The 26,152-nt window shown below is 42.6% G+C and overlaps 2 pseudogenes across 2 annotated transcripts; one reads left to right on the top strand and one right to left on the bottom strand.

Moving 5' to 3' along the window:
• Positions 1–14,496: 14,496 nt before the first annotated feature.
• Positions 14,497–18,984, top strand: LOC148716469 (uncharacterized; annotated as a pseudogene). The gene is made up of 4 exons (XR_015995562.1): positions 14,497–15,014; positions 15,613–16,221; positions 16,542–16,802; positions 17,312–18,984. The product of XR_015995562.1 is annotated as an uncharacterized LOC148716469 (transcript).
• On the bottom strand, positions 18,861–22,538 carry LOC148716468 (bifunctional 3'-5' exonuclease/ATP-dependent helicase WRN-like; annotated as a pseudogene). Its single transcript, XR_015995563.1, has 3 exons — positions 22,041–22,538; positions 21,847–21,881; positions 18,861–20,780 (listed from the first exon to the last, which is right to left on the bottom strand). The product of XR_015995563.1 is annotated as a bifunctional 3'-5' exonuclease/ATP-dependent helicase WRN-like (transcript).
• Between the last annotated feature and the right edge of the window lie 3,614 nt (positions 22,539–26,152).

Here is a 26,152-nt window from a genome sequence, read left to right as displayed (position 1 = left end):
GTGGCTGGTGGACTGACTGGATGATTGAATGATTGAATGACTAAGTGGTACTTGACTGGTTATCGGACTAGTCAACCGCCTTGCCAAGCGACTGGCGACTTCGTCGTATTTTGAGTCGTGACTGACCAGCTTACTGGCTGGTTTACTGACTCGCTGTCTGAATGTTTGAGTAACCCAGTCCTACTTAAATGGTTATCTGAATAGTTAACTGATTTGATGGCCGACTTGTGATTGAATGGCCAATTGACGGGTGAATGATGGCCTGACTGGCCGTTTTACTAATTGGCTCTCAGAATGGGTGAATGTTCGAGTGATATTTGTCTGGTTAACTGAACTGCTGAGCGATTCGTTACTGTGTTGCTAATTGAATGGTGACTGACTGGCTGACTGCGTGGTTGTCTGAAAGGCTGAGTACCCCAATGGTACCTAACTGGCTATGTGACTGGTTAACTGACTTTGTTACCGACTAGTGACTGCCAGGCTAATCGAGTACTAAGTGACTGGCACTAGCCTTGCTATCTAGCCAGTTAGCTGAGGTTTTCATCTTGTGGTGACTTGGAAGCTATATTAGTGTTCACTGTCTCGCTTGTTGACTGACTAGGTGACTGACTGTTTGACTGTCGTAAAAGTACTTGGTATGCTATTTACTTGGTTAACTGGTTTGCACAGCTAATGGTTCACTAATCCACCGCTACTTGACTGGGTATCTGATTGGTAAACTGAGATGTTGACCGATCAGGGACAAATTCACCCACTGACTGGTGACTGTTTTACCGACTGGATGACTAAATAGTTGACTGACTCACTGGTACTTCACTGGCTATCTGACCTGTTAGCTGAGTTGCTCACGGACTGGTGACTGATTGGCCTATCTACTGGTCACTCACTGCCTGGTTGACTTATTGTATGACTGAAAGCTTGAATGAGTCAGTTACACTTCAGTAATTATATGAGTAGTTAAGTGACTCAGTGGTAATTAATGGGCTGGTGATTGCCATGCTGACTGACAAACGACGGGCTAATTGATGGTCAGCAAGTCACTTAACTACTCCGATAGTTAGTGTGGTGCAACTGTCAGTCAAGCATTCAGTCATACAATAAGTCATCCAGCCAGTGAGTGACCAGTAGGTAGGCCAACCAGTCACTAGTGAGTCAGCAACTCAGTTAAAAGGTCAGTTAGCCAGTCAAGTACCACTGAATCAGTCAACCATGTAGTCATCCAGTCAACCAACCAGCAAGTCAGTCACCAGTCAATGGAAGAAGCAGTCACCGGTCGGTCAACAAGTCAGTTAACCAGTCACATACCCAGTTAGGTACCAGTGAATCAGTAAACCATTAGCTGAGCAAATAAGTGAGCCAAGTAAATAATCACTCTAGTACCACTAAGTCAGTGACCCAGTCAGTCACCCAGTCAGTCGATAGGCGAGACAGTGAATACTAAAATAGCCTCCAGGTCACCACTCGGTGGGCAACTTAGTTAACTAGTTAGATGGATGGTCTAATACTATTCAACTTGTCAACCTCTCAGTCAGCCAGTTACTCAGCACTCAATTAGCCACGCAGTCACCAGTCGGTAACTAAGTCAGTTAACTAGTCACATAGCCAGTCAGATACGATTAGGGTAGTCAACCTTTTATTTAGCCAGTCAGACAACCAAGCAGTCAGCCAGTCAGTAACCATTCAATTAGCCACTCGGTAACGAATCGCTCAGCAGGTCAATTAATGAGACAAATATCACTTTAACAGTCACCCATTACGAGAGTAAACTGGTCAATCTGCCAGTCAGGCCGTCAATCACCTATCAATTGGCCACTGAATCACAAGTCCGCCAGCAAATCAGATGACCAGTCAGTTAACCACTAAAGGTTGAGTGAATTACTCAAACATTCAGACAACGAGAAAGTAAACCAGCCAGTCATCAGGTCAGTTACGACGAAAAAGGCGACGCAGTCGCGAGTCGTTCGGTAAGTTGGTTAACCAGTCCGATAACCAGCCAAGTACCAGTTAGTCATTCAACCATTCAGTCATCCAGTCAGTCCACCAATCACTCACCCAGCCACTCAGTCACAAGTCGGTAAGCAAGTGAGTCAACCCATAAGTCAACTAATGACATAGGCGTCAGGAACCAGTGAGTCAGTCAACTAGTCAGTCGTCTGGTAAGGTACTACTGACGAATTCGACCAGTCAGTCAGCTAGTCAGCCAGTCACAACTTTGTTAGCTAGTCAGTCACAAGTCGCTTATTAAGTCGGTCACCAGTCAATTAGCAAGGTGGTAAACCAATCAGTAAGCTTGTCACTTGTCAGTAAGTCAGATAGTCACTAACCCTTGCGTTCATTAATGGGTCCGCAACCCAGTCAACCATTGAGATACACAGTTGGATACCAGTAGTTCACTCAACCAATTGGTGAACTAGTCAACAAGCCAGTCAATCACCTATGGGTCAGCCAGGTAGCGTAACAGTTTGTCAGCCCATCAAGTACTAGCAAGTCTGTCCCTTAGTCTGTCACTCAGCAACTCATTGAGCAGTTTGCTAACCACTCCGTTAGTCAAACCATTACTAGTCGTTCAGTAAGGTAATCAACAAGTCAGTCGGTCAGGTATCAGTGATTTGTTCAAACCATTAGACGGTCAGGCAGATATCCACACCAATAAGTCAGCAAGTCAATCACGCAGCCAATCAATTAGTCATTTAACCCATCAGTCAATCAGTCGCTAAACCAGGACGTCAGTAGTGAACAATTAGGGAGTAAACCATCAGTCACTAACAAGTCAGTTGCCACCTGGCTAACATCGCACTTAGGAGCAAGTCAATTAACCAGTCTGATAACCAATCAAGTACCACTAAGAAAGTCATCCATTCAGTCATCCATTCAGTCTGCCAGGCACTTAGCCAGCTATTCACCAGTCGGTCAGAAGGTCAGGTAACTGTTCAGATAGCCAGTCAAGTGCCACTGAGTAAGCCGGCCAGTCAGTCACTCACTCAGTCAACCTGCCAGTCAACATCTCAATCACCATTCAGCTAGGCACTTAGTTGCCAGTCGGTAAGCAACTCAGCTAGCTAGTCAGACAGTCAGTCAAGTACCATTGAGTCATCCAGTCAGTCCACAAAACACTCAGCCAGTTAGTCCCCAGGCAGTTAGTCACTCAGTCAGCAGTCCTTGAGCAAGTTAATTAACCGGTTAGATAGCCAAGCAAGGAACACTGAGTCAGCCAACCGTTCAGTCAGTTACTCAACTAACCAGCCAGTCAGCATCTCAATTACCATTCAACTAGGCACTTAGTCACAAGTCGGTCACGAAGTTAGTTAACCAGTCAGATAGCAAGTCAAGTGCCTCTGAGCCAGTCAACCATTCATTAATCGGATCCGTCAACCAGCCAGTCGACCAGTCAGTAAGTAGTAATTTATTAGTGACATAGGGTTCATTTTATCTCCAAGTCGACTAACAAAACATATAGCCAGTCAATCACCATCGACTTAATCAATCTTCAATTAGCCGCTTGGTCAGCGAGTCGCTTAGTCACCAGTCAATTAGCCGACCAGTCACCAGTTGTACACCAAGTCAGTTAACCAGACAGATATACAGTCCAGTACCATTAAGCCACTTTACCTTTCAGTCGGCCGGTAAGTCAATCAGGCAGTAAGCCAGTCAGTAAGTGCGATGTTGGCCGAGTGGCAACTGCCTAGTTACTGACTGATGTATTACTGGCTGATTGTTAACTATTTCAACGGCTGACTAACTGGCTAACTAATTGATTAGCTAGGTGCTTGAGTAACTGCTTGAGTGAGTAGTTACCCGACTAACTGAGTTAATGGTTACTGACTAATTGACGGGTAAACTAACTCACTAATACCTGACTGGCTGACTGACTGGTTAAGTGACTCGCTCGGGCCTCACTAGCCCTCCGACTTGTTGACTGACATGGTGACCGACTACCCACAAACTCATTGGCTGATGGCGGAGTTCTGATTTAACTAATTGGTAGCTCAGCGAGTTACTGAATGTTTAACTTACTGAATGAGTTGAAGGTTCCTGAGCCGATTTACTGATTGATTGACTGACTCAATAGTAGCTGAATGGCCATTTGACCTGTTGACGGACGCGCCGACTAAAAATTAATTGGCTAGGGTTACTCAACCATTCACACAGAGAGTCAGTAAACCACCCAATCAGCTGGTCAGTCGCGACTCAAAATGTCATCAGTCATCCAGTCAGTCCACCAGCCACTCACCCAGCCAATCAGTAACCAGTCGTTAAGCAAGTCAGTCAACCCATTAGTCAACTAGTCAGATAGGCGTCAGCAACCAATGAGTCAGTCAACTAGTCCGTCAGCTTGTCAAGTACCACTGTCGATGTCGACCAGTCAGTCAGCCAGTCAGCCAGTCACCACTTTGTTAGCTAGTCAGTCACTAGTCGCTTATTCAGCTAGTCACCACACCGTTAGCAAGACAATAAACCAATCACTCAACTGGTCACTTCTCAGTAAGTCGGATAGTCACTTAGCCGTGAATTTATTAATGGTCCGCAACTCAGTCAACCATTGAGATACACAGAAGGATACCAGTAATTCACTCAACCACTCACTAAACTAGTCACTAAGCTAGTCAATCACCTATAGGTCAGCCAGGTAGCGTAACAGTTTGTCACCCGGTCAAGTACTAGCAAGTCAGTCACGCGGCCACTCAGTGAGCAAGTCAGTAACCACTCAGTTCGTCAGTCCATTACCAGTCGCTCAGTAAGGTAGTCAGCGAGTCAGTTAGTCTGTGAGGTACCAGTGATTAGGTCAACCCAGTTAACGGTCAGACAGTAATCACCCACCAATAAATCTTTCACCAAGACAATCACCTAGCATGTCAACCAGTCATTTAACCAGTCAGTCAATAGTTCGCTCAACCGGGAAGTCACCGAGTTAAGTACCAATGAATGATTCACCAGTCGACCAGTAAGCCAGTCAACACCTTAGGATTCCAGTTAAGTAACAGTAGGTCGGTCAAGCCGTCAGTCAGCCGGTCAAATATCATTGACTCACTCAAGCAGTCAATCAGGTGACGAGTCATCATTCAGTCAACTAGTTAGTAAACCAGTCAGTCAGTTAGTCAGGTACTAGTGGGTTATTCAATTAGTCAGTGAGCCTATTACTCAATCGTCAGTTAGACAGTCCGTCAGCTCTCGGCCACGAGTGACTTCATTAACAAGTCAGACAGTCACTGTATCAGTCAGTTGGCAGTCAGTAATCTTTAAGTCCTTCATTCAGTCAACGAGTTAGGGACCCAGTTAGTCAGCCGTTCATGAATCAGTGTGTAAGTCATCCAGTTAGCCAGCGCATCAGGTACCAGTGAATAGTAAACCAAGTAGAACAAGTAAATAGGCCGGTCACCTAGTAGTGAGTCAGTCAACCACTTAACCAGTCAGTTACCAGTCAATTAGCAATCGTTTCTCACTAAGTGCGTCAGTCAACAAGTCAGATTGCCTGTCAACTACCAGTGAATCAGTCAATCCGTCAGTCTCTCAGCTCAGGAACCTTTAACTCAGTCACCCAGTTAAACATTCACTAACCCGCTCAGGTAGCAACCAGTTAATTCAAAAGTGCGTCACCTGTCAATTAGCTCGTAGGTGGTCGGTCACCGTGTCGGTCACCATCACCTTTTTGACTAGATTGCATCGAAATCTGAAAGAGAACCCCAAACTTTGGATGATACCTGATTTTTCCAGCAACATTTGGACAGAGGGTGAAAATGTGCGAAGTCTTGTTCAACTCGGGCTGAGAACACAGTTTTCCAAAAGGTATCTACGAACAAGCCAAATCCAATTTTATTGACCAGATTGTAATGAAGTCTATAAGAAAAAACTAGAATTTAGTTTAAACACGATGTTTCCTGCTGAATGTGGTCTTACTGAGAAATGGCTGGTTTGGTTCAACTCAGACTAAGAACTCGGATTTGCAAAAGCTATCTGCAAACTTGCCATAACCAATTGATTTCAATAGATTATGCCGAAACCTGTAAGAAAACATTAACATTCGCTTTAAATCGGATCTTTCTTGCGAAATTTGGACATAGAGTGAAATGCGTCAACTCTTGCCCAACTCCTACTAAAAATACGGTTTCACAAATGGTATCTCGAGACAAGTCAACACCAATCTTTTTTACAAGATTCTGTTAAAATCTCTAAGATAACACTAAAATGTGGTTGACACCCGATGTTTCCTGCGAAATTTGGCCACAGAGTGAAATGGGTCAACACTTGCCCAACTCGCGCTGAAAACTCGGTTTTTTAAAAAGTAACCAATCTTTTTCAATACACCATGCTGAAATCTGTGAGACAACACTACAACCTGGTTGAGACCCAATGTTTCTTAGAAAATTGGGACAGAGAGTAAAATGCGTCGTCTTGCTCAACTCCTACTATAAATACTGTTTTAGAAAAACGTATCTGCAAAGAAGTCAAGAGCAATGTTTTTGAATAGATTGTGTTCTAATGTGCAAGAAAACATCAAGATTTGTTTGATGTTTCCTTCGAAATTTGGCTAGAGAGTGAAATGGGTCAAGCTTTCCTCAACTCGCGCAGAGAGGTCTTTTTAAAGATTATTTGCAAAGCGAAAACAAACTTTTTTTCAATAAATTGTGCTAAAATCAGTAAGAAAACCCTAAAATTTGCTTCATAGTCAATTTTTTCTGCGAAATGCCCTCAGAGAGTGAAATGCGTCGTCTTTTTCAACTCGCAGTGAAAGTACTCGGGTCTTAAAGAAAGTCTCTGGAAACAAGCAAAAAGCAATTCTTTTCAATACATTCTCTTGATATCCGTAAGAAAACGCTAAAAATTGCTCGACACCCGGTATTTCCTGCGACATTTGGCCACAGTGAAATGCGCCAAGTCAGGAAGTTAACCAGTCACTCAGGCGGTCAGATACCAGTGGGTTAGCCAGTCAGTCACCAAACCGTACACAAGGCAGCAACCAAGTCAGTCAGCTGGTCAGGTACCCAGTGAGTCAGTCAACTACTTATTCAGTCAAGCACTATTCTGTCAGTCGGGAAGAAAGTCGATTAACCATTGGGTCAACCCGTCAGTGAACCGATCAGATTGCCATCAGGAACCAATGAGTCAGTCAACTAGTCAGTCAGCTGGACAGGTACCACCGAGGAGGTCGACCAGTCAGCCAGCCAGTCAGCCAGTCACCACTTTGTTAGCTAGTAAGTCAATAGTCACCTGCTAAGTCAGTCAACAAGTTAGCAAGTTGGCAAACCAATCAGCTCGTCATTCGTCAGTCAGTCAGACAGTCACTTAGCCAGCCATTCGCCAATGGGTCAGCAACCCAGTCAACCTTGACATACAGAGTCGCATACCAGAAACTCACTCAACCACTCAGTCAACTAGTCACAAGCCAGTCGATCACTTATGGGTCAGCCAGGTAGCGTAAGAATTACTCTGCCGGTCAAGTACCAGCAAGTCTGTTAGTCAGTCAGTCACTCAGCCATTGGACTTGCTGATCGACCAGTGACTGATTCTCCCATTGACTGGTGACTGGCTGGCTGGTTGACCGACTGCATGATTAAATGCTTGAGCCTTTCAACTTCAGCCATTCAACTTGCTGACCGACCAGTGACTGATTCTCCCATTGACTGGTGACTGGCTGGCTGGTTGACCGACTGGATGACTAAATGGTTGACTGACTCAGTGGTACTTGACTGGCTCTCTGACTGGTTAACTGAGTTGCTGACGGACTGGTAGCTCATTCGCCTATCTACTGGTCACTGACTGGCTGGTTGACTTATTGTATGAGTGAATGCTTGACTGACTCAGTTGCACTTTACTAACTATCGGAGTAGTTAAGTGCCTTGCTGACCGATTGTTGATTTGGTGGTTAATTGGCTGGTGACTGACATACTGACTGACAAAGGACGGGCTAATCGATAGTGACTCACTGATTAAGTGGTTGACTTACTCACTGGTAGCTAACCAGCTTATTTAGCGGTTGCCATAGTTGTTGGCTGACTGGCTTACTAAACTGGTGATCGACATGGTGACACAGCAGCTAACTGACTGGCTAACTGACTGACTTGTGACCTGGTGACTGACTGGTTGATTGAATTAGTTGTTCCTGATCCGGTGGCTGACTGGTTGACTGACACACTGGCTCCTGAATGGCTGAGTAACTGGCTCACTAACTGGTTGACTGACTGAATGAGTTAAAGGTTACTGACTGGCAACTGACTCAGTGAATGGTTGATGGAGTCATTGGTACCTGAGTACTAGTCTGACTTGCTAATTAACTCTCTCGTGAGCGAATAGTGAATGACTGTCTAACTGATGGCTGAGTGATAGGCTCACCGACTAATTGAATGACCCACTAGTACCTAACTGGCTGTCTCACTGGTTGAATAACTAGTTCACTGACTGGTGATTTTCTGGGTGACTGACTTGTTGTCTGACTCAATGGTATGGGAGCGGCTGACTGACCTCTTGACTGACTTAGTGTTACTTGACTGGACCCCTGAGGTGTTGACTGTCTTGCTGATCGACAGATGGCTTATTAACTGGAACTTGACGCGCTGACTTCCTGGTTAACCGACTAATTGACTGACTTGTTTACTAACTGGTTGACTGGCTGGGTGATTGACTTGTTGACAGACTTACTACTGGCTGACTATCGTCTGAACGTTTTATCGGTTGACTGATTTACTGGTCTCTGACCGCCTAACTGACTTGTGGACTATCTTACTAACCGACTGCTAAAGGACTGACTAAGAGAGTGTTTACTGACTGACTGGCCGAATGGCTGAGTGACTGACTGACTAACAGTCAATTAGCCACTCAGTAACGAATCGCTCAGCAGGTCAGTTACCCAGACAAACTTCACTCAGAGTCACCTATTCAGAGAGCCAATTAGTCGACAGGACAGTCAGGCCGTCAGTTACTCGTCAATTAGCCACTCAATCACAAGCTGGCAAGCGAATCAGTTAAGCAGTCACATAACCACTCAACCACGACTGGTTTACTCAACCATTCAGACAGAGAGTCAGTAAACCAGCCAATCAGCTGGTCACTTACGACTAAAAAAGCGACGCAGTCGCCAGTCGGTCAGCAAGTTAGTTAACCAGTCACATACCCAGGCAAGTACCAGTGATTTAGTGAGCCATTAGCTGAGCAATTCAGTAAACCAATTAAATAGCCACTTAAGTACTACTAAGTCAGTCAACCACTCAGTCACCCAGTCAGTCAACAAGCGAGACAGTCAACACTAAAATAGATTCCAAGTCACCACTCCCTAAGCAACTCAATTAACTAGTTAGATAGCCAGTCTAGTACCATCGAGCTAGTCCACCTTTTAGTCAGCCAGTCAATCAGCACTCAATTAGCCAAACAGTCACCAGTCGGTCACCAAGTCAGTTAACCAGTCAGATAGCCAGTCAGGTACCATTAGGGTAGTCAACCCTTCATTCAGCCAGTCACACAGCCAAGCAGTCAGCCAGTCAGTCACCAGTCAATTAGCCACTCAGTAACGAATCGCTCACCAGGTCAGTTAACCAGACACATATCACTCAGAGTCACCCATTCAGAGAGCCAATAAGTAAACAGGCCAGTCAGGCCGTCAGTTACTCGTCAATTAGCCACTCAATCACAAGCTGGCCAGCAAATCAGTTAAGCAGTCACATAACCACTAAAGCACGACTGGGTCACTCAACCATTCATACAGAGAGTCAGTAAACCAGCCAAGCAGCTGGTCAGTTACGACTCAAAAAGCGACGCAGTCGCCAGTCGGTCGTCAAGTCAGTTAACCAGTCCGATAGCCAGTCAAGTACCCCTGAGTCAGTCAACCATTCAGTCATCCAGTCAGTCCAGCAGCCACTCACCCAGCCAATCAGTCACCAGTCGGTAAGCCAGTCAGTCAACCCATCAGTCAACTAGTCAGATTGGGGTCAGGAACCAATGAGTAAGTCAACTAGTCCGTCATTTTGTCAGGTCCGACTGACGATGTCGACCAGTCAGTCAGCCAGTCAGCCAATCACCACTTTGTTACCTAGTCAGTCACTAGTCTCTAATTCAGTCAGTCACCAGTCCGGTAGGAAGGTGGTAAGCCAATCAGTCAACTGGTCACTTGTCAGTAAGTCGGATAGTCACTTAGCCGTGCATTTATTAATGGTCCGCAACTCAGTCAACCACTGAGATACACAGACGGATACCAGTAATTCACTCAACCACTCAGTAAACTAGTCGCTAAGCCAGTCAATCACCTATGGATCAGACAGGTAGCGTAACAGTCTGTCAGCCGGTCAAGTACAAGCAAGTCTGTCACTCGGTCAGTCACTCGGCCACTCAGTGAGCAAGTCAGTAACCACTCAGTTCGTCAGTCTATTGCCAGTCGCTCAGTAAGGTAGTCAACGAGTCAGTTAGTCGGTCAGTTACCAGTGAGTAGGTCAACCCATTCACGGTCAGAAAGTAATCACTCACCAATAAGTCTCTAAGCAAGTCTATCACCTAGCCAGTCAACCAGTCATCTAACCAGTCAGTCAATAGCTCGCTTAACCAGGAAGTCACCGAGTTAGGTACCAATGAATGAGTCAGCAGTCGACCAGTAAGGCAGTCAACCCCTCAGGATTCCAGTTGAGTAACAGTAGGTCGGTCAAGCCGTCAGTCAGCCGGTCAAATATCATTGAGTCAGTCAAGCAGTCAGCCAGCGAGTCATCATTCAGTCAACTAGTTAGTAAACCAGTCAGTTAGTTAGTCAGGTACTAGTGGGTATTCAATTAGTCAGTGAGCCTATTACTCAGACGTCAGTTACACAGTCCGTCAGTAGTCGGCCACGAGTGACTTAAGAAGTCAGACAGTTACTGAATCAGTCAGTCGCCAATAAGTAATCTTTAAGTCTTTCAGTCAGTCAACCAGTTAGGGACCCAGTTAGTCAGCTGTTCATGAACCAGTGTGTCAGTCAACCAGTTAGCCAGCGGATCAGGTACCAGGAATAGTAAATTAAGTAGAACCAGTAAATAGGCTGGTCAGCTAGTAGCGAGTCAGTCAACCACTTAACCAGTCAGTTACCAGTCAATTAGCCAATCGATTCTTAGTCAGTGCGTCAGTCAACATGTCAGATTGCCAGTCAGCTACCAGTGAGTAAGTCAATGAGTCAGCCACTCTGCTCAGGAACCTTTAACGCAGTCTGTCAGTTAAACATTCAGTAACCCGCTCAAAAACCAACCAGTTAGTTCACAAGTCCGTCATCAGTCAATTAGCCCGTCGGTAGTCAGTCGGTATGTCGGTCAACAAGTCGGATGGCTAGTTAGGCAGCAGCGAGTCACTCAACCAGTCGGTAAGCCGGCCAGTTACCAGTGAGTTAGTTTACCTGTCAATAAGTCAGTAATCATTTACTCAGTCAGTCGGATAACAACTCACTCAACCAGTCACTCAAGAAGTTAGATAACCAGTCAGTTAGCCAGTTAGTAAGCCGTTGAGGTACACGTCAGTCAGCAAGTTAACAATCAGCCAGTTAACCATCAGTCAGTAACCAGTCAGTTGCCACTCGGTTAACATCGCACTCAGGCAGCAAGTCAGTTAACCAATCCGACAACCAGTCAAGTACCACTAAATAAGTCAACCATTCAGTCATAAAGTCAGTCCACCAGGTACTCAGCCAGTTAGTCACCAGTTGATCAGCAAGTCAGGTAAATGGTCATATAGCAAGTCAAGTGCCACTGAGTCAGCCGACCAATCAGTCACTCACTCAGTCAACCTGCCAGTCAGCATCTCAATCACCATTTAGCTAGTCACCAGTCGGTCAGCAACTCGGGTAACCAGTCAAAATTGTCAGTCAAGTACCATTGAGTCATCCAGTCAGTCCACTCATCCAGTCAGTCCACAAGACATTCAGCCAGTTAGTCACCAGGCAGTTAGTCACTCAGTCAGCAGTCGGTCAGCAAGTTAGTTAACTGGTTAGATAGCCAAGCAAGTACCACTAAGTCAGCCAACCATTCCGTCAGTGACTCAGTCAACCAGCCAGTCAGCATGTCAATCACCATTCAAATAGGCACTTAGTCACAAGTCGGTCACCAAGTTAGTTAACCAGTCAGATAGCAAGTGAAGTGCTACTGAGCCAGTCAACCATTCATTAATCGAGTCAGTCAACCAGCCAGTCGTCCAATCAGTCAATAGTAAATTATTCGCGACATAGTCCAAATTTGATCAGCAAATCGACTAACCAGACAGATAGCCAGTCAAGTACCATTAAGTCACACAGTCTTTCAATCAGCCACTCAGTCAACGAGTGACTTAGTCACCAGTCAATTAGCTGACAAGTCACCAGTTGTACACCAAGTCAGTTAACCAGTCAGATATCCAGTCCAGTAATATTAAGTCAGTCAACCTTTCAGTCGACCAGTCGGTCAATCAGGCAGTCAGCCAGTCAGTCAGCAATTAATAACCCACTCAACCACCAGTCGGTTCGCAAGTCAGACAGCCAATCAGATAGCCAGTCAAGTACCACTGGGTCGGACAACTTTTCAGTCAGTCGGTCAGTCAACCAGCCAGGCAGCGAGTCAGTCACCAGTCAAGTAGCCACTCAGTCACCGGTCGGTGGGAAGTCAGTTAAACTGTCAAGTGCCAATAGTTCAGTCAACCTTTCTGTTAGCCGGTCAGTCAACAAGACAGTTTCTCACCAGTCGATCAGCAAGTCAGGTAAATGGTCAGATAGCCAGTCAAGTGCCACTGAAACAGCCGACCATTCAGTCACTCACTCAGTCATCCTGCCAGTCACCATCTCAATCACCATTTAGCTAAGCACTTGGTCGCCAGTCGATCACCAAGTCAGGTAACTAGTCAGACAGCCAGTTAAGTAACATTGAGTCATCCAGTCAGTCCACAAGACACAGCCAGTTAGTCACCAGGTTAGTCGGTTAGTCACTCATTCAGCAGTTGGTCAGAAAGTTAGTTAACAGGTTAGATAGCCGAGCAAATAACATTGAGTCATTCAACCATTCACTCACTCAATGAGTCAACCAGCCAGTCAGAATCTCAATCACCATTCAACGAGGCACTCAGTCACATGTCGGTCACCAGGTTAGTTAACCAGTCAGATAGCAAGTCAAGTGCCACTCAGCGAGTCAACCATTCATTAACCGAGTCAGTCAACCAGCCAGTCGGCCAGTCAGTCAGCAGTCTATTATTTGCGACCAATTGGGCAGCAAGTCGACCATCCAGACAGATAGCCAGTCAAGTACCATAAGTCCGTCAACCTTTCAGTCGGCCGGTCAGTCAATCAGGCAGTCAGCCAGTTATTCAGCATTCAATGAGCAATTCCCTCACCAGTCGATTCGCAGGTCAGACAACCAGTCAGATGCCCAGTCAAGTGCCACTGGGTCAGAAAACTTCTTAGTCAGTCGGCTAGTCAACCAGCAAGTCAGCAAGTCAGTCACCAGTCAATTAGCCACTCCGTTACCAGTCGGTCAGCAGTTACCCAGTCAGATGGCCAGTCAAGTAACATTGAGCAATCAACGTTTCAGTCATCTAGGCAGTCAACAAGGCAATTAGACACTCATTCACGAATCTGTCACGAAGTTAGGTAACGAGTCATATCTAGTCACCTTCAACACACTGATTCAACCAATAAGTCAGAGAGTCACTCGTCACTTAGCAACCGGTAGGTGGTCAGCCAGTCTAATACCAGCTAGTATGTCAACCAGTCAGTCAGCCAGTCACTCACCTTTGTTTTGCCAGTCACTCACCTGTCGGCTAGTCTCCTTCACAGCCGCTCGGGCCGGAGTCACGCAACGCTCCTCGTCCCCACGCGGCTGCTTCAAACCGACATACATTCCATTCTCTTTGTGTTGCGCTTTCGTTTGCTCGGACCAATGAAATAGTTGTCATTGTATACGCTGCACCAATCACACGAGAGGTCGTGTTTTCTTTCGCGGGAAAACCCTTGCGGCATCCAACGTGCTACGGAAGAGACGCCTAAGAAGATCGTGCAAAGCAATAAGTGTTTTATTTGTTCATCTATCCCTACCAGTAAAAATAAGATCTATATACTTGGTAAGACGTCCACTGATTTAGCTGGACTAATTCGATCGTCGCTGGAATTTGACGTAAATAAATACCACGAGGACAGTAATTAGTTTGTTTGCCGACAGTGTTTTCAGCAGTTAACTAAATACGAAAGAGCAGCGAAAAAACTGCGAGAAATCAAACAGGAACTGCTGTCTGCTTTTAGAAATAGAGAGCAACTGAGGGAAAAAAGACTTGGACGCGATGAAAACAGAGACGATCCGGAGACGATCAACAGTGGAGATGTGCGAGTGAGTGCTGCAAAAAGTCTCCGGTTCTCTACGGAAACTTCACATGTTTATTCCGATCCTGCCGCTTGTACTTCTTATGCTACACCGCTGGCTCAGTCCACTCCTGCTCCATCAAGCAGACAGGCATTCCTCTTTACCGGAATTTCACCCATTCAAACCAAGAATAATGCTTTTTCTGACAGTCAGGGTGATGTTCAGGGCGCTCTTTGCAACGTGTCCACGGGCTTCCATTTGTCAAAACCTGGATGCTCTGATAGCACCATTGTGAAGTTACATGTACATTATCCGAGTAAAAACTTGAACAAAACCCTAGTTGGCTCCCACCAGACTCTTGGTAAGGCATTAGCTCACGGAGTCCCTTCCCAAATCGCTAAGGCTGTCATGAATTGCCCAACAGTGCGAATTCATGTCGTTACTAGTGTAATAAAAGCTGTATCAAAGGAAGTATCAGGGTTATGCGGCAAGAGCAGGCCATCATTGCTTAGAAAAACAAGCAAGGAAGATTTGCAGAATTTTGAGCTTCAAAAGTTGTGCGAAGAATGGCAAGAAAGGGCTCCAATATTTTACGCGTTCCTGTTGAACAGTGCCAGCCGACCAAAGCCGGCAAACCGTAATAGCACTTGGTTTGGAAGTGTTGCACTTGCAGGATCGATACTCTTGAAACAAAGAAATCGTGAAATGAACGCAACTGTCGCTGTGATGGGGATTTTGCTGAAGAGCAAAGCTGCTGAGGTAAATTTGATCCCATAACGTCTATACTGTTTTTATCGGGCAGAATCGAAGTGGGTCAGTGGAATCAGAAGGAAGGGGAAGATGATATATTTTTAGAAAATTGAAATACACATGGTTTTCAGTGTAAAATTATGTAAAAAATTGTGTTTTAATTGTATCCTTGGTTCATAGTGTTTTTTGGTTTTAAATTCATCACCAGATATTTAAACTGATAACAAAGGAAACCATAAAGATAAAATTGGAAAACAACACGAACTATTAATATCTCTGTTTTCTTACAATGTTTGTCAACACAGAACCAAATACACTGTTCAAGCCAAAACAGTTTCATCTCACAAGGATAAAGTTATTTTTAAAACATTAATTTAGTCTTGCCCCTTGTGTACAGTGAATGGTTGTGTTAACAAACACTCAGGTCATCATTAATAATATTGTTATTGGCACAATTGATTGCCTTAATTGAGCTTAACAAGTTCAAACTTTATGTGGCAGTATTTTGGCCTACCTGCAAATAGCCACAGCTACATGTAATCTAGATGGCAAGAGCAAAAAGATCTTATTTCTACACTTACATGCACTTGATATTCTTCTATAATAGGCTACTATTTCCAGGTTCAACAAGCTCAAACTTACTAATTCCAACTCAAGCATACTTAGTAAGCTTGATGAACTGGGGACGGATCACGATGCAGATCTAATCACTACCAGAGACCAGATTTCAGCAGAAAATACCACCCTAATGAGAGTAAAGGAGAGGATTTCAACAATTAAGGAAAACCTTGGAATGGCTGTAATCATCTCACCTGCATTGCTGGCTGCCACACGGGAGGAGCATGAATTGAAAAAGTCTTTTCATCCTGGATTTGTCATATCCTTTGACAACCTTGACTTTCAGGTTAAGAGGAGGAATATGACTAAGGATAACCAGAATCAAGACTACCACTGGGTCAACCACCAAATGGTGGAAAACCGAGTTTCTGGCAACTCCCTTGATGTCAGAAAACCTGATCCTGAAGATATTGTAAATATCTCAAACACCAGGTTTCTTCCCAATTTGTACAATCAGCATAATCAACTTTTGGACTACATAATTTTGACATCAAGAATTTTAGTATCATACTTCGAAGTCTTGAAGCCACTGCAGGATGCCTGCATATTCCACATACCACATATAGACAGTAGGGAGATGTCTCAGAAGTCCAAAAAGGTATGCATTTTATCATTAAATGTTAATTCTTAGGAGTAAAGTAAACTTGGGAATTGTGGGGTCATTACTTTTGAAGTTCTATAAACTTTCATAAAATAATACTAATAGTATCACTGAAACGAACTTATTGTATAAATTAACCCATTTGCTGGCTGGAAAATATAAACCTGTTGTTTGTAATTTCATGCCTCTCAGTTCAAAGTGAATGCTTAATGTCTGTTGGAATGTTTTCTATTACATACAGTTCCTAAGAAAGTGTACACTGTTATCTTTCTCTCTAAAATATTGTATTTCCAACTGATGTTTGTTTCTCCCAACAGGTTCCCCTTGGACTTATATTCAAGGATGAGAATGTTAATGAGGACATGCTTGAAATTTTGCAAATGTTCCACACCTATCTCCCCAACTCTAGTGATGCAGCCATTGGAGTGGATGGACAGCTGTTTTCAGGTGACCAGTTGACTGTGGAGAGAGCTGTCAATGTAATAGCTTCAGTGGCAAATGGACTAACACCACAGGATCGCTTGGATGGGATTCACTTGCAACTTGGGGATTGGCATGCCTCAGTGAAATTGCTAAGTGTAAGTGTCTATATTGGTGTACTTGAATTACAGTCAAGTCCATTTAAAACACAATGGAGGGCCAATTATTATGATCTGGTATGCACATCAGCAGATATGCTTCACTTCTCATTTTTTACTTACCAAATTGATGAGGGAATATACACCATAAAGGTGAACTTCTGAAATTCAGAGCTATTTGTAAATGAAGAAGCAAATATCCAGATAACTTCTGCTGAACTCTCAGAAAAAGATAATTCCCTAACAACTATTGTTTAAAGCCATGTTTTGTTCATCTTACCTAAATCTTTTATCCAACATCTGGGGTGCTTAGCTCAAAAGCTACAGGTGTGGTCCTCTTAATTCACCTTTTTTTTTTTTTTTACTTAAGGAAATACTCTGTAGACTTCATTTTATCTTAAAGTGTGAATAAAATGAAGTGAACTGAACTATGGCTAAGACTGTAATAGCATGTCTTGACCATGGACAGCATTATTATTTATTTAGGTTATTTGTTTTGTTGTTTTTAGTTGATCTATTCAAGATTCTATAGTGGCTCTTCAGCTGATGACCAGTGTACCATGTTTGCGGACCGTACAGTGATAAACAGGAGGAATGTTTGCAGTGATGTCAAGTCAGCATACAGGGCAGACAGGGATTTCCCATCAACAGTGTTGAAGTCCAGGGTTATTGCTGCTGCCATGAATGTGTTGGGACTTGAGAACAAAACAGGGAAACCATCCAAGTTTGTTCCTCCTCCCAATATTGAAGACCTCCAGGAATCGAAGAAACTCAAACTGCTGCACGAGCTTGCAGCCAAGGTGGTTGATGGTTTCATTTTTCAAGACAGTAGTCATTTGGTGGACCGCATCCTAACTGCTGAAGAAAAACAGCAGGTGTTGCAACAGCAAGAACTGACAGATGATGACAAGTTTCCAGGTAGGTTTCCTGGATGTAATGCGAAATACAAATACAAGAAGAGGAGGAATAATCATGAACTTTCTCATGATCCACCATTTGTTGCTGAGGAACCTTCTGTTGAGCTTACCACTGCTATGCCTTCACCATCCTTAGACAAACAACACAATGTTGATGATGTCTACAGTTATAACTGTGCTCTCGACTGATGCCATGTTATTTTTCAATTTCCTTGATGCCATAAAGGAAGGTGACGGTGCACGAGTCATGCGGCAGTATAAATACTTTCTTCTCTACTGTAGAGCTGATGAATCAAGAAGCACCAAATATGCACTTGAGATTTTGTACCAGTTCTTCTTAGTTCATGCCTTGTTGTCAAAGAGGGACAGGGAGAGGTTTATTTGGAACCGATTTGTGAACAATCATGGTGTGAAAGGGGGAAATATCCCCCTTGATGAAGACATGGAACACAGTAACAATTTTGTTAAGCAAGGGATAAGAAATTTGGGGCCTAATTTGACAGTCTGCAATTTCGCGAGTGTGCAAAGCAGAGAATGCAACACGCACCATTTTAGACAAACTTGATGGCAGTTTGAACAGACAAACCCACTCAGGCAAGCATCCAGAAGGTTCACCAGATAAAGACATAGAAGAACTTGTCAACAGGGCTGTTGACCTGGATGTTTTCACAGAAACTGATGGGCGACATTACCAAACGTTCAATGACTTTAAGAGGGACAGACTTGAAGACCTGGATCTATCAAGTCTGTATAAATGGATCAACAAGCACAAAAGGAATATCCAATTGGGCTCACGTGCTAGATGAATCATTTTATTGAGGAATCTTTCTTTCAAAGCCCCAATCCTTTCCCCAAGGTATTCCCCAAAGTAGCAGTTTCATGGCTTTGACTTTAGATCAGTAATAATATGCACTTAATGTATGGTTCCCGGGGAAACAGTTTCTGTTTTCCCGAGTCCTTTGTCTTGGGAAACTTCAGAACTAAAGGGAAAACAAACTAACTAGTTTCCCAAGGGACCATACATTAACTGCTGGCTACCTCAACATTTTCCAAAGTCACTTAGGGCTTCATTCCACTCACCCCTTCAATTAATAATATTCGATAAGATATTAGTCCACGCCAGTCCAAGCGGCTGCGAAAGGAGACTAATAAGATCAAGATTTTATTGAAAAAAACAATATATTAGAATGAAGAACACATGATTACTAACATTTTATAAAATTGCAAAATGCAAAGGATCTAATTTGATACAGATCCTAAATTTAGATGTTCCAGTTTCATAGACCCTGGCTTTAGGCCAGCAATGGAAATCCACAACTGTGTGTAGGTGAAAATATGAATTTCTAGTGTGTGTTACCGGTAGGTGCTTGATTAACTTCAACTAAAGTGAAAATGATTGACATAAATTGGATTGGCCACAACACAAGGCCACATAATTATCATCTATATGACAATACTAAGTAAAATCCTCTATTCGAATCTCTCACAAAAAGAAAAACAAACAAACAATATTCTACAATGTTGTAAAAAACCTTTTATTTTGGGGAAAGGGTGGAGAGGTTTAGGGTACTGGAACAATCCAATAATTTACTAATCTTGAATAGGGTCAATTAAATGTCCACTTAATATTAATTACTTATTAATAATACATCATAACACACCAGAAGTTCCTGCAAAAGCTGTAAGCAAATCATTGTCATCATCAACAACGTCTACATCAGATGAATCATTGGGTTGATTGCCAAGGAAAGAACTTGTATCCATCTGGGAAAGTGAAATGTTGTCCATGACCATTTCAAACAGTTCATCATCAAGTAAAATATCACTCCATTTGCCAAGTTGATCCTCACTAAAAACAACATTGTCGTCATCATCACCATTGACATCATATAAGCATTATTGCTGTTGAGATTTGTGTCATGAAAAGTTTCACTAATTACTTGGACAATCTCTAGTGCATGCCTTTTATGCCAGATTTCCACTGTTCTGTAAACATCAGACATTTCAAATATGTGCTCCAGGTTATCAAGAACCTGTGAAATTTGAAGATCTCCAAATCCTAGCATAAATTGAATGTTGGTCAATGTCCTGAGATTTGCTTTTGCAGCCATGCCTACAAAATCAACCATGAGTGACTTGTGATACTTTATCAGGCAACTTTTTACATGCTCCCTCTGTAGTGGTTGAATATCTCTTGTCCTGCCTGAACTTGTGCTACTCTTTGCATCTACAGACACTGGATATTGAAGTGAAGTTTTGCATTCTGGCAAACCGCAGTCACAGTTATTAGAGCAATTATCACGGCAGAGATGTTTCAGTAGAGGCCTCTCATTATCATTGTCAAAGTGTTCCAGAATTGCTTTTCTTCGACAATCAGTTAATTTAATAAACAACTTAATGTCTCCCTTCACGTGATTCAAAAGCATGCCATTATACAACAAAAATGAGCTACTCTGATGGCCATCACGCCCAGCTCTCCCAGTTTCTTGAACAAAGGCTTCAATATTCTTTGATGGCCCATAATGGATGATCCTGTGAACAGCTTTGCAATTGACTCCCATGCCAAATGCTATAGTCGCAACTAAGACCCTTATGATCCCATCCTCGTGCTGGAAGGAGATCAAAATGTTTTTCTTGTTTGAGGCAGGGGTGCATGAATGCAACATCTCTACTAAGAGCAATTTTTGACCAGTGCTTGTCTTCTCGATGAAAAGGTCTTTCCCTAATAGTCCTCTTAACATTCCATAGATAATCTCACACTGTTTTATGGTCTGACAGTAGATTATGGTCCTGTCACACTTATCTTTTAATTTCCTGTTGTCTTCTACAAGCCACTCAAAGAATAATTCGAGGTCACAATCTTTGTTCATCTTTGTAACTGAATAGGTAAGATTTACCTTGTTTGGACTTTCTTTAATGTCAAATGGATTCTGCATTAGGAGAACTTTTTTGAAGGTGTCTTCAGTTAGCTTTGTTGCTGTTGCAGTTAATGCAACCATTGGGGTATTTGGAGCAAGGGACCGCAACTCATACTGCTTTCCATAGCAATGACGACTTGCAGCTAAATACAGGAATTGCACCGACCTGTGATTGGAAGTTAAAAATTGCATTAGTCACGCTGTTGAGCTCAAGAGACTTGTAGATCACGTAGGCATTTGTGGTCGAAAGTTATGTTAGCATTAAAAATCTTTCCTCTTTTCGAGTCAAGTAAACACAAACTTTTATATTGTCGCTGGAAGAGAAATTTTCGGGTCAAATCTACTTCGGTAAAGGGGTAAATTTATGCCGTGGATTCGCTACCTACCGTTCGTTAATCATGGTCGAAAATTCACCACTGAAACAGCAATAATATTTGTTTTCGCTTCAGTATTGAGCACTTTTCGTTCGTTTCGTTTCCTGCGAAAGTTTCGAAAAAAGAGAATTTTCAAGGTTTCTAAACAGCGGTATCTCATTAATTAAATCATGTAATCGACACCGAAATTAAGTATTCTTTCCGGTGCAATTCCTGAATTTAATAGTTGAAAGCGTTAAAGGCAAGAAAAGCACCGGGTCGAAAGCGCGTTCAGAACGGGAGCTGTGGGCAAAATAACTTCGCTAGTGAAGATCTAAGGCTTTGGACTGAAGGAAGAAAGATTATGGCGTTCGGCGTTTCCATTTTTCACCGCTGGAAGTCGACCAATCGGGCCGGTGCAATTCCTGTCTTTAAGACTTGCGTTACAGAAAGGAATTCCACCAAGAGCGTAACGTTTGCAAATAGAACATATCACACAGCGAGTCAATTAACGAACGAAAACTGCTCGATACTGAAGCGAAAACAAATTTTATTGCTGTTTCAGTGGTGAATTCTCGACCATGGATAACGAACCGTAGGTTGCAAATGCACGCCATAAATTTACCCCTTACCGAAGTAGATTTGCAGACCCGAAAATTTCTCTTCTTGCGATAATATAAAGGTTTATGTTTATTTGATTTGAAAAAAGGAAAGATTTTTAATGCTAACATAACTTTCGACCACAAATGCCGACGTGATCTACAAGTCTCTTGAGCTCAAGAGCGTGACTAATGCTATTTTTAACTTCGAATCACAGGTCGGTGCAATTCCTTTATTTAGCTGCAAGTGCAATGACGAAACGCAGCCATCTTGTTGCTTTGGGATGTCCCCCTGTAAAAGAAAAACCAATAACCATCAAAAATTTAAACTGCAGCAAAACAATGAAAAGGATGGTATTTGATCAATTTGCATTGCAAAGCAAGATTAAAATTTTATAAGTGGAGTGCTAAGCAGAAACTTTAAACATATATATATACAGACTTCACTTACCACTGCCTTATTACGGAGGCTTCGTCGATGGCCAAAGCACATAATGTTTTGGAATACACAGAATTTCCAAGCATTGTTCTCCACCGTTCGTTTTGAATCCAAGCTTCTGGGGAGCCAAAGACAACAGAAATCTTTCCCTTTTCTATCAAAGTCGCCTCTTCTTCAGTGTAAGAGCTAATGTTTGCCGCTGTAACTCCCTTGCCTCTCAAATATTCCACTTGATCATCCACTAGAGTGAGCAAAGGCGACACAACAACACAAATGTGGCCTAGCTGACTTGATACGTGGTCGATGACTAACGGCAAAGCTTGAAAAATCAGAGATTTTCCGAAGCCAGTCGGAAAATTAACGAAAATATCCTTTTTCCTTTCAATTAACTTCGATATTGCTAATTGCTGATGCGAATTTAAAGCCTGTATGCCGAATTTTGACGCTACAAGATCGAAAGCTTCTTCGAGATCCGTCATTATCTGATCCATAAAAGGAGCCAGGTGATTGGTTGAAATTTAAGGCGCGAACATTCGCAAGAAAATGAAAGCCAAATATTGATTGGTTCATTTTCGAGAAAGGAATGTAGGTCGGTTTGAAGCAGCCGCTTGGGGACGAGGAGCGTTGCGTGACTCCGGCCCGAGCGGCTGTGAAGGAGACTACCTGTCGGCCAACAACTTAGTAAAAAACAGTCAACCAGTCGGTCAGGCAGTCTCTAAGGAAACAATAAAATGTGGTTGATACTTGATGTTTCCTTGGGAATTTGGCCAGAGAGTGAAATGGGTCTACTCTTGCTCAGTTCATGCTAAAAACACGGTTATGAAAAAAAAATCCGCAAACAACCCAAAAGCAGTTTATTTTACTAGATTGCATTGCAATCTGTAAGAAAATACTAAAATTTGCTTAATACCCGGTTTTCCTGCAAAACTTGGTTAGAGATTGAAAAGGGTCAAGTCTTGCTCAACTCACGCTAAAAGCACGGTTTTGCAAAATTTATTTGCAAAGAAGCCGAAAGCAACCTTTTTTGCTACATTCCATCGAAATCTAAGAGAAAACGCCAAAATTTGGTTGAGACCCGATCTTTCCTGCAAAATTTGGCCAGAGAGTGATATGTGCCAAATTTTGCTCAGCTGTGGCTCAAACCACGGTTTTACGATAAAGTATCTACGAACAAGGCAAATCCAACTGTTTTCATCAGATTGTATTAAAATCTATAAGAAAACACTAAAATTTGGATGAAAGACGCTGTTTCCTGCGAAATGTGGCTACAGAGTGGAGTAGGTCGTCTTTCTCAAATCTCGCTGAGAACTCGGTTTTGCAAAAAAGTATCTGCAAACACGTAAAAGCCAATTTTTTTGGAGAGATTGTGTTCAAATTACTAAAAACACAAAATGTGGTTGATACTTTATGTTTCCTGTTATATTTAGCCAGAGAGTGAAATGGGTCAAGTCTTGCTGAACTCACTCTGACAACAGGCGTTTGCAAAAAGTATCTGCAAACAGCCAAAAAGTTGTTTGTTTGACTAGATTGCATTGAACTCTGTAAGAAACCACTAAAATTTCCTTCATACCTGGTGTATCCTTTAAAACTTGGCCAGAGAGTAAAAGGGGTGAAGTCTTGCTCAACTCACTCTGAAAACACGCTTTTGCAAAAAGTATTTGCAAACAACCCAGAAGCACTTGTTTTACTAGATTGCATTAAAATCTGTAACAAAACACAAATATTTGCTTAACACCCAGTGTTTCCTGGAAAACTAGGCCAGACAGTGAAATAAGTCAAGACTTGCTCATCTCACGCCGAAAACACGGTTTTGCAAAAATTATCTGTAAAGCCAAAACAATTCTTTTGACTAGATTGCATCGAAATCTGAAAGACAACGCTAAAATTTGGATGATACCCGATCTTTCCAGCAACATTTGGACAGAGAGTAAAAATTTGCCAAGTCTTGCTCAACTCAAGCTGAAAAGACAGTTTTCTACAATGTATCTACGAACAAGCCAAATCCAATTTTTTTGACCAGATTGTAATGAAATCTATAAGAAAAAACTAGAATTTAGTTTAAACACGAAGTTTCCTATGAAATGTGGCCACAGTGAGAAATGGGTTGTCTTTTTCAACTCAGGCAAAGAACTCGAAATAGCAAAAGGTATCTGCAAACTTGCCAAAACCAATTGTTTTCAATAGATCATTACAAAATATGCAAGAAAACACTAACAGTAGGGTTAAGCGTTAAGATCAGGGTTAGGGTTAGGAATATGGATGGCATTATCCTACATGCTACCTTCAGAGTCTAACCGGATTCTGTTGGGGCAGCATGCCAGGAAACGGCACGGGGTAGTTGTACACGGAAAAGACGTGGCTACATAGAGTTTTGGTCTGCGTTGGGCATAATAGGAGAGAAGGCCCGATTGCTCAGCGACCTTTGATGGGGACGCCTTGACGGGGGAGCAACGCGCCAAGGCGCGATCTTTTAGTGGCCTTTCGCAGTCTGAGCGTTGGAAAAAACGGAGGGTGCGGCATCGTCCGTTGGTGGGAGAGGCTTGTGGCCGAAGTTTGAGTTGTTTTATTGGCGATTAAGTCCGATATCGGTTAGCTACCTTGTGTATCCTGCTAGTAGTCATATGCTTGTCTCAAAGATTAAGCCGTGCATGTCCAAGTATAAGCACTAGTACTGTGAAACTTCCAATGGCTCAGTAAATTAGCTATCGTTTATTTGATTGTACCCTTACTACTTGGATAACCGTAGTAATTCTAGAGGTTACAGTTGCGAAAAGTCCCGAATGTCTTCGGAAGGGATGTATTTATTAGAGTAAAAACCAATGCAGATTTTGCCCGGTGTTGTGGTGAATCATAGTAACTAATCGAATCGCACGGTCTTTGCGCTGGCGATGTTTCATTGAAATATCTACCCCATCAACTGTCGATGGTAAGGTAGTGGCTTACCATGGTTGCAACGGGTGACAAAGAATTAGGGTTCGATTCCGGAGAGGGAGCCTGAGAAACGGCTACCACATCCAAGGAAGGAAGCAGGCGCGCAGGTTACCCAATCCTGACTTCGGGAGATAGTGACAAGATATAACAATACGAGGCTTTACAATACAACGATTTATATCTTTACCCCACTTTCATCATTACATATGCAACCTTCCTTCCATCCCCAAATCCTCATTAACAAAATGGTTACCTTTTTTCCTGAAGCTTATAACCTCCCCAAAATTAAAGATTAAGACATGAAATTTATACACAATATAGCCAATTTTATATTATTTGTGCCGCTTGAATTTCTTGTGATGTTATTAAATATTTTTTATTTTATTAATATTTATCTTTCAACTTTCAGAAAATGAGACGTGAAGATCATGACAAATGTCCAATTATTTTGCCAACATTTTATCAAACTACAACAACTTATATACCATAATAAATACCTAATTAAGGGGAAGACATTGGTGTATTTATATTCTCTAAAGCTCTGAATCCACATGTGCTGGAGACGCTAAGAGATTGAAAGGTTTAGATAGTTACCCACTAGCCCTGATGCCAAAAAAATTCATTAAAAAGTTAGGTTTTAAGTAAAGAAATAATTTGGATATATCAACAAAGTTGAAATGGTAAATTGGCTACCGTAATGATTACAAAAGCTGACGTTTCGAGCGTTAGCCCTTCGTCGGAGCGTTAGCCCATTCGCTCCGACGAAGGGCTAACGCTCGAAACGTCAGCTTTTGTAATCATTACGGTGGCCAATTTACCATTTCAACTTTGTTGATATATCCAAATTATTTCGTTACTCCCACCGACGCAGCCCCAAACAGTTTCTTTCGAAACTATCAGCCTTTATTTAAGTAAAGAAGCCGCTCTTTCACGTATGTATAGACCTAATTACTTACTATATTTGTACAAGGTTTCGTATCATTTGATATAAAATTTTAGAAGTTGTCGCAGTTAGAGTTAAATTTAAGGTAACAACGTTAAAAATGATGCCAAAAAAATTCATAAAAAACTTAGGTTTTAAGTAAAGAAGCCGCACTTTCACGTATGTGCAGACATGCTTACTTACTATATTTACACAAGGTTTCATATCATTTGATTGAAAAGTGTAGAAATTATCGCAGCTAGGGCTAAAT

The sequence above is a fragment of the Stylophora pistillata genome, chromosome 14 (assembly GCF_964205215.1).
Source record: "Stylophora pistillata chromosome 14, jaStyPist1.2, whole genome shotgun sequence".
In the NCBI taxonomy this organism is placed as follows: Eukaryota; Metazoa; Cnidaria; class Anthozoa; order Scleractinia; family Pocilloporidae; genus Stylophora; species Stylophora pistillata.
The sequence above is the reverse complement of the archived record's forward strand: the minus strand, read 5'-3'. Positions and strand labels throughout refer to the sequence as shown.